An 8,975-nucleotide genomic window follows, 5' to 3' on the forward strand; every position below is an offset into this window, starting at 1 on the left:
GATCACCTTACATTTAATATAAGCCCAGCACTGCCTGAGCCTGTCCTTATAATCTGCAGTCAGATCACCTTACATTAGATGTAAACCCAGCGGTATCTGAGCCTGTCCTTATAATCTGCAGTCAGATCACATTACATTAGATGTAAACCCAACACTGTCTGAGCCTGTCCTGATAATCTGCAGTCAGATCACCTTACATTTAACCCCTTAAGACCGGAAGGCGTACAATTACGCCCTATTTTAAGCGGCTCTAAACCCCGCCGGGCGTAATTGTACGCCCTCCGGTCTTTTCATACTTACCCGGTCGCCGGCGGTTGGGGGGACTCCCAGGGAGCCCCCCGCGGCACATCCGACGTCCTGGGGGCCCCCCCGGCCATGTGAGAGTGAGGTCCTTGCGAGGACCTCACAATCACATGGCCGGGTTAGCTGGCTCAGGCATTGCCAGTAGGGACACTAACTGTAATGACAGTTAGTCCCTCTGCTGGCTGGAAATAAAATAAAATTAATTAAATCAGTGTAAAAAAATAATAATAATATACTTAGATCATATATATATATATTATGTATCTAAGTATATATATATACATATACATACACACACACTGTCTAGGTGTATTTTACTATTAATATATATATATAATTATATATAAATATAGAATTACACGTAGACTGACACTTATTAAATATATATATAATTTTTGTTATATGTATTTATATATAATATAAAAAAAATGTAAATACGTAAAAAAATAATTAAAAATAAATAATTAAAAAATATATAGATGTGTGTTATTTAGTTCTAACTGTATTGTGATATTAATATATATATTTATATCAAAATACACATAGAACGAAATAATATATATATCTACATATATACATAAATATATACGTATATATCACTATATATACACCTATATATAAATAAAAATATTAAAAAAAAATGATATATATATATATACATATATATACACATATGTATATATATATATATATATACATATATTAATTCTACACATATATTTATGTAATATTTTTACATAATTTGGTATCCTAATTAATTACAATTAGCGGGACCTGCCTGACAACCCATGCCGAAAGTATAGGGAATTTAATTTGCTAGCACTATCTTTAACCCCATAACTTTCCAAGACACCATAAAACCTGTACATGGGGGGTACTGTTTTACTCGGGAGACTTCTCTGAACACAAATATTAGTGTTTCAAAACAGTAAAATATATTAAAACGATGATATCGCCAGTAGAATTTTTCATGCACAAACAGCAGTTACACGGACGATATTATTGCTGTGATACTTTTTGGGTCGTCTACTATTGCAAATGGTATGCCATTATTGATGTAAATTTATTTCCTGGGCTACTATAAGTCTCAAAGGCAACTTAACCAATCTGGCGAATTTCAAATGTAACGCTATATTTGACCCTGTAACTTCCCAAAACACCATAAAACCTGTACATGGGGGGTAATGTTTTACACGTGAGACTTTGCTGAATACAAATATGTGTATTTTATTGCAGTAAAAGCAAACAGTATTATGATGACAGTGAAAGTTAAAATGTCATGTAGAACTAAAAAAAAATAACAAAATTTCTTATTTTCTCCCATTTTTTTCATATTAAATTATGTTTTGCAGCTAAATATTTGATATTAAATGAAAGCCCTGTTTCCCCTGAATAAAATGATATATAATAAGGGGGGGTGCATTTAACCCCTTCAGGACGGAGTCAATAGTGCACGTTCTGATCAAAACAAAACTTAAACAAAAACTGGAATTTGCGCTATATGTCTGTTCACCCGTAGTTCCCCTCTTTCATATTATATGCACCCACACTTATTATATATCATTTTGTTCAGGAGAAACAGGGCTTTAATTTATCATTAACTATTCATATATGGAACTTAATTCATTATGAATAAATTAAAAAAAAATGTGAGAAAATGAGATTTTTTTTTTAATTTGTATTTCCGTCTGACATTTTAGCTGTGAATGTCATAATACTGTTTTACTGCACAAAAATGCACATATTTGTAATCAGCGATGTCTCACGAGTACAACAGTACCCCCCATTAACAGGTTTTATGGTGTTTTGGAAAGTTACAGGGTCAAATATAGAACGTTCCATTTTCAAATAGAAATTTGCCAGATTGGTAATGTTACCTTTGAGACGGTGTGGTAGCCCAGGAATGAGAATTACCCCCATAATGGCATACCATTTGAAAAAGTAGACAACCAAAGGTATTGCAAGTGGGGTATGTTTAGTCTTTTTTAGTAAAAAAAATGAGACAAGGTGGGCACACTCGACTAAACGTTGAATTAGCCCCAGGAAAAGGCTAATGTAATATATGTAGGGTGCTCACCCACATAGGGCTCTATCCCCTAAAGAACCCAAAAAATATAACAATGTGAATAAAGTAAGGAGCACACCAAAAATCTTTATATATATGAAATGAACAAACTTTATTTACATGGGTATATACTCTGGGTCTGTCTCTTTAAATAGTATCCACAGAAATACAGAGTCATGCTATAAAAAACACATATGAACACGCAATGCGTGGTATATAAATAACAGAAATATCATACAAACAGACCAATATAGTATAAAGCATAAACAAAACCCAAACATATAAAAAATGCAAAAAACCATACCAAGATAAGTGAGAAGCAGGGACAGAGTCAATCAAAAAACCTCCAACATTTCGGCTGAAAAGCCTTTGTCAAGGGAGCAGCTCCGGTGGGCACTCGGGGGCAACATGGGCTGTTGCGGTCCCCCCACCCAAAGAGTCCGCACTCCCAGTGTCCCCTGCACCTCCCCCGTACCTCCAGTGTCCCGGTGGGTCCAAAACCCGCTCCATATGTCTCTCCCATCTCCGGCCACTTCTGCAGAGCAGGGGCTGCACGGCCTCTCAGCCACCGGTCCGCCGGAGGCGCGCACCGCCGGAGGCGCGCACCGCCGGGCTCACATCGGTGGGGACAGATTCCTCCAGGTGCCCTCCTCATCCGGAGGTAGAGCGGTCATGGTATCGGCTCCTGGGCCGCCCGGGCAGTCCGCCCGGGCAGTCCGCCCGGGCGCCGAGGTCTCCCCCCCCGCACGGGTTCGCCGTCTTCCACTTCACACTGCTGGCGGGTCCCAGTATGACAGCCACTGCCAGTGTAGGGGAGCGGCACAGATTCCGGCTGGAGGCTCCAGCCTCGGCGTGTGCGGTCCCCACGCGGGGGGGGGGAACGGGGCCGTGCCGGTGCTGCACTCCATGGCAGTGTGTGTCTCCGGCATGTGTGCCTCTTGGTGCGGTCCTCCGTTGCCAGGTCTCAGGCTTGTGGAGGTTGGTAGGCCGGGTGTGTCGGTTTCATCGCTCCCGGTGCGGTAAAGACGTGTGTGGTAGCAATCCGGAGCTGTGGTAGTTCTCTAGTTGATCCTGTGCCGGTGCCCGGCTCTAAGGGACGTTTTTAGTCGGTATTAATGCCTTTTCTTTGTGGCTAGGGCTCGGAGCCCTGTTAGTTTGCTGAAATGCGGCTCGGCGGCCCGGCCCCGCCCCCTCTTTGGCCAGTGTTTGTGACTAAGTGGCTACTAAGAAACACTGGACATACCCCACTTGCAATACCTTGGGTTGTCTACTTTTGCAAATGGTATGCCATCATGGGGGTAATTCTCATTCCTGGGCTACCATACGCTCTCAAAGGCAACATAACCAATCTGGCAAATTTCAATGTCAAAAAAATGAAATGCAAGCCTTATATGTGACTCTCTAACTTTCCAAAACACCATGAAACCTGTACATGGGGGGTACTGTTATTCTCGGGAGACTTCACTAAACACAAATATTAGTGTTTTAAAACAGTAAAACATATTACAACAATAATATAGTCCATAAAAGTGGCGTTCGTTTGTAAAAAATTAAAAAAACGTCACTTTTACTTAAAATATCATCATTGTAATACAATTTACCAGTATGAAACACTAATATTTGAGTTCAGCGAAGTCTCTCGAGTAAAACAGTACCCTCCATGTACAGGTTTTATGGTGTCTTGGAGAGTTACAGGGTCAAATATAGTGCTTGCAAATTAAATTCTCTGCACTTTCTCCCTGTGTTATCAGGTATGTTAATCAAATTTTAATTAATCAAATCACCTAATTATGTTAAAAGATTACTTAAATATACACGTACAATTTTAATATATATGCATTTGTAGGTATTTAAATTCTACGTGTATACTAATGTAATCTTTTATGTAATTATATGTATTTATCTATATATATATATTTGCGGTTATTTGCATTTTATATATAGATAGATATATATAGAATGTCATTCTAAGTGTATTTTGTTACCAATATGTATATATTAATAACAACATACAATTAGAATGAAATTACATATGTATATATAATTTATATTAAATTTTGTTTCAATATTTTATTTATTAATTGTATTATTTTATTTATTATTGTAATTATACGTTTTTATATATATAATATATGTGTATATATCTATTATATATATAATATATGTATATTATATATATGTAACGTCATTCTAAGTGTATTTTAATACTAATATATGTACTTACAGTAGTATTAAAATACACTATGTATGACGTTAAATATATATAATATACATTTATTATATATTTATAAATATATTTATTTTAATTTTACACATGTCTAATATTTTTTTTTTACACTACCTACCAGCAGGGGGACTGTCTGACATTTCAGACAGTCCCCCTGCTGGCAGATCCATAGCCAGCTATAGGGGACCATGTGATCGCTGCTTCTTTTGCCGTGGGGGGGCTGCCTGGGCTGTGAGGCAGTCCTCCCGAAGCGGAGCGCCGGGAAGGTAAGTATCCCGGGTGCTCCAGGGCTCAAAGCCGTTACGGCGTTCCATGCCGTCGCAACGGCTTTAAAGCCCACTTAAAGTGCGACGGCATAGAACGTCGTAACGGCGTTAACGGGTTAATATGAAAGAGGTGAATTACGGTTGGACAGACATATAGCGCAAATGCCAGGTTTTGTTTACGTTTTGTTCTGTTCACAATGTGTACATTTGGCTCAGTTCTTAAGGGGTTAATATAAGCCCAGATCTGTCTGAGCCTGTCCTGATAATCTGCAATCACCTTACATTTAATTATTATTATTTATATAGCGCCATCAGATTCCGTAGCGCTGTACAATGGGTGGACTAACATAAACCCAGCACTGTCTGGGCCTGTCCTGATAATCTGCAGTCAAATCACTTTATATTAGATATAAGCCCAGCACTGTCTGAGCCTGTCCTGATAATCTGCAGTCAGATCACATTATATTATATATAAACCCAGCACTGTCTGGGCCTGTCCTGATAATCTGCAGTCAGATCACCTTATATTAGATATAAGCCCAGCACTGTCTGAGCCTGTCCTGATAATCTGCAGTCAGATCACCTTACATTTAATATAAGCCCAGTACTGTCTGAGCGTGTCCTGATAATCTGCAGTCAGATCACCTTACATTTAATATAAGCCCAGTACTGTCTGAGCGTGTCCTGATAATCTGCAGTCAGATCTTTTCTCCAACGAGTTTCTCTCGGCACTGCCGTGACTTCCTCCTCAGGTTATGTCATTCTGGAGGCGTGCCTCCAGGATGACAGGTAGTTCCAACGCTCTTCATAGGGGTGCATTGTGGAACATAGGCACATGCATGGTGATTGCCACGATGCTCCTTCAATTCCTCCATAGAAAATCATTGTACTCAGTGTGAGTGTTTCTCCATGCCAACCGAATCGGTACTGCTCATGTGCACATGAAGTCATGCTATGTTAAGATATGAGAGCTGCGAAGTAAGATTCCTGGTTCTTCAACCCAGAAAGCTTGGAGGCGTGGCTTGAAGCCGTGCTTCCATGCCTTATATTTAGTTTTGGTGGCCAACACAAAAGGCACTATAACAACTTCAATAAGATGAAGTTGTTAAAGTGCCTACATTGTTCATTTGAATAATTACGAGTGTGTGGGAGAAGGGGTGGCACCAATGTCATACTTGACTACTTACAATGGGATCATGCCAGGGCACTCTTGCACCATAAGCACCTCTGTGAGCTGTACTTGTTATGGTGCTTGGAGTATTCCTTTAAAATGACTCGCTCATAGTCTTCAGCATACCCATAGTTAAAATGGAGGATGCATGTTTCCAGATCTTAGAAGACAAATGTAGATTTTTACATTTTTTTCACAGTTTACCTTGAATTTTATAATTACTTACACCATCAGGTTTCACAATATGATATAATTCATATTCCAAATACCACAATGGTTTATTTTTTTTGTTTTGTTTTTTTAGCAGTTACACATTTTCTCAAAGTAGAAGGATGATAAAATGTTGCAAAATAAAAAATGCTGCACCATAAATCATAAGAAAGTGCTTATGGTATTAAAAAGCCTCTCTGAAAAAAAAAAACACTTAAAGGGACACTTCAGTCACCAAAACTACTTTAGTTTCATGAAGCAGTATTTGTGTATAGATCATGCCTCTGAAGTTTCACTGCTCAATTCTCTGCCATTTAGCGATTGTAGTGGTTACTACAATCAATTTTACATTGTTTAACGTCTAAGGGGCGACATTTTCTATATGGCCTGTGAATGCTTAAGCTGAAAGGGAACACGTATAGGGAATGAAACATATAATTTATTATATATTACATCTATATGCTGATGACTAGTACAGGAAAAGTGCTTCTATACTTTGCATAGCATTCGTAATCCTGAAGAGAAAACAATGAATTAATCAAAGCAAGTCTACTGGAAAAGGATCACTCTTTAGTCCACGCACCATAACTACTGAGCTACGTCCAGTGTTGAAGAGAGGTTGTCATTGGCTGAGAGCACTCAGCTGACACTCTGAGCCAATGAACTGACCCTATGTAGCAGGACTTGGTTGGCTTGGTTAAACTAACAGAAGCTTAAAGCTCTAGAAGAGTAGTCAACTGGTGCTTGGCTGACCTCAGGTTAGTTGTCAAACTACTAGCAAATGTTTTGACTACAGTGTACTGTATTTGCTATGATGCTTGGAGTGTTCTTTTAAGGAATTGATTTCCTTGTGCAGTGTATGAATTCTACATACTACAGAGAAGCACTTTCACGTGCACTTGTTTTTTTTTTGTTTGTTTTTTCTGTTAGGAGATTTCTGTAGATCAGTTTTTTGATAATTCTGATTTTCGTCTTTGTGAGATACTTGCCACAGCATAAAATAAACTTTTTAAACTTTTTTTTGATTTGGTAAATCTTATTATTGCGAAGCTTAATTGCCAGAATTATATCAACAATACAAACACATTCGGTTCAATTAACTAACAAAGGATTTTGCTCATTAACATCTTATGTCTTTTTAACCTGGTGCTTGAACACTGGAGGGAGCTTATAAAACAATCAATAGTACCCTGAAGCTAACATTGTAAAAAGTAACTGTAGGTAGAAGCAATATTCAAAAAGAACCACACTCCAAAGGAATTTCAAGAAAATTATTCTGAAAACATCTCTTTGCTTGTGCCAGTTTATTGTGAAAAATTCAACATGGTTGCAATTAGCAGACCACAATATAGTGCATGAGCACCAAACAGAGGATGCCACAGGGCAATGGACCTCGTTTTGTATTCTCCGTTTGGTTCTTACCCCCATGTTATTAAACATAATGGGTTTATACAGTAAATACCCAATTACAGCAAACTGAAAAACGAATTGCATTCCCCCCCCCCCCCCCCCCCAATTAGCACTTTATGTTTAAATGTTGTAATTCAGTTTTCATTGTACTAAAAGTAACCTTACAGGCATCTTCTACTAATATAATAAGTTGTACTAACTTATAGGAACACAGGATCAGTATTACAAGCAGAAAAACATGGTCTAGCTAATTATGTCTGTCCTGAACTAGCTTAGCTAAAACAGATAAAGGCTGAAAGTGGCTCGCAGTCAGAAATAGCTAAGTATAAAGAAAAAGGAAGAATAAATAAACTTAAGGGGGTATTCTAATCACCATAACCACTACAACTCACTGTAGTTGCTTAGGTACACGATATACCTGTTTATGACAAAGGTCATATACATTTAGTTTATAATTAAAATGATAATAATAATAATAATCAAAGGCAGGGATAGGCAACCTTCGGCTCTCCAGATGTTGTGGACTACGTCCCCCATAATGCTCTTACACACATAATGCTGGCAAAGCATCATGGGAGGTGTAGTCCAAAACATCTGGAGAGCCGAAGGTTGCCTATCCCTGATCTAAGGCGATCCACTTAGCTATCTTGATTATTAGTGGTTAGAACTGGATTCTTTTCACGCCTACACTATGAATGCATGCTGGAGATCTAACCTGGCACTCTCCCTCTCTGTTATTTATACACAAAGGGAGGCCAAGTCCTTTAACCAATCAGGAAGCATGGCATAGCATCTGGCTAACCACTATGGGAGGTAACGCCCACTACGTCTTGCATGAGAGAGACTCTGGGCCTATTATTTAAAAGGCTGTGTGCCTTTATTGTGCAAATAAACCCACTGGATACTGATCTTTAATGTGATATTTTTAATAAAGTCACATATTTCCATCCAACATTTTTCACTGCTGTATATAGATATAGATATAGATTTTTAAACTAAATGCACAGCAGCACAACGGAAAACCCCCCCACAAAAAAGTATTACCAACAATTTCTTCAAATCATCCTTAATAAATTGTATCCAATGAACCAAAAATTATGCTAATCTGCCAAATGCAAAAATATATAATGTAGTAGGCACACAGAGCAGAGTGAGAAACCTTGGATCAATGCAGATACCCAGTCATTTAAAAGCCATAAATGAGGAGGTGGCTTACACAAAATTATATTCAAAACTAGTGGTAAAACCCTCAATACATATGTGTGGTGAAGCTTATCTTAACAAAGTAAGTGGGCATGACAACACTGTGCTTTATTAGTTTCT

The sequence above is a fragment of the Pelobates fuscus genome, chromosome 3 (assembly GCF_036172605.1).
Source record: "Pelobates fuscus isolate aPelFus1 chromosome 3, aPelFus1.pri, whole genome shotgun sequence".
Lineage (NCBI taxonomy): Eukaryota > Metazoa > Chordata > Amphibia > Anura > Pelobatidae > Pelobates > Pelobates fuscus.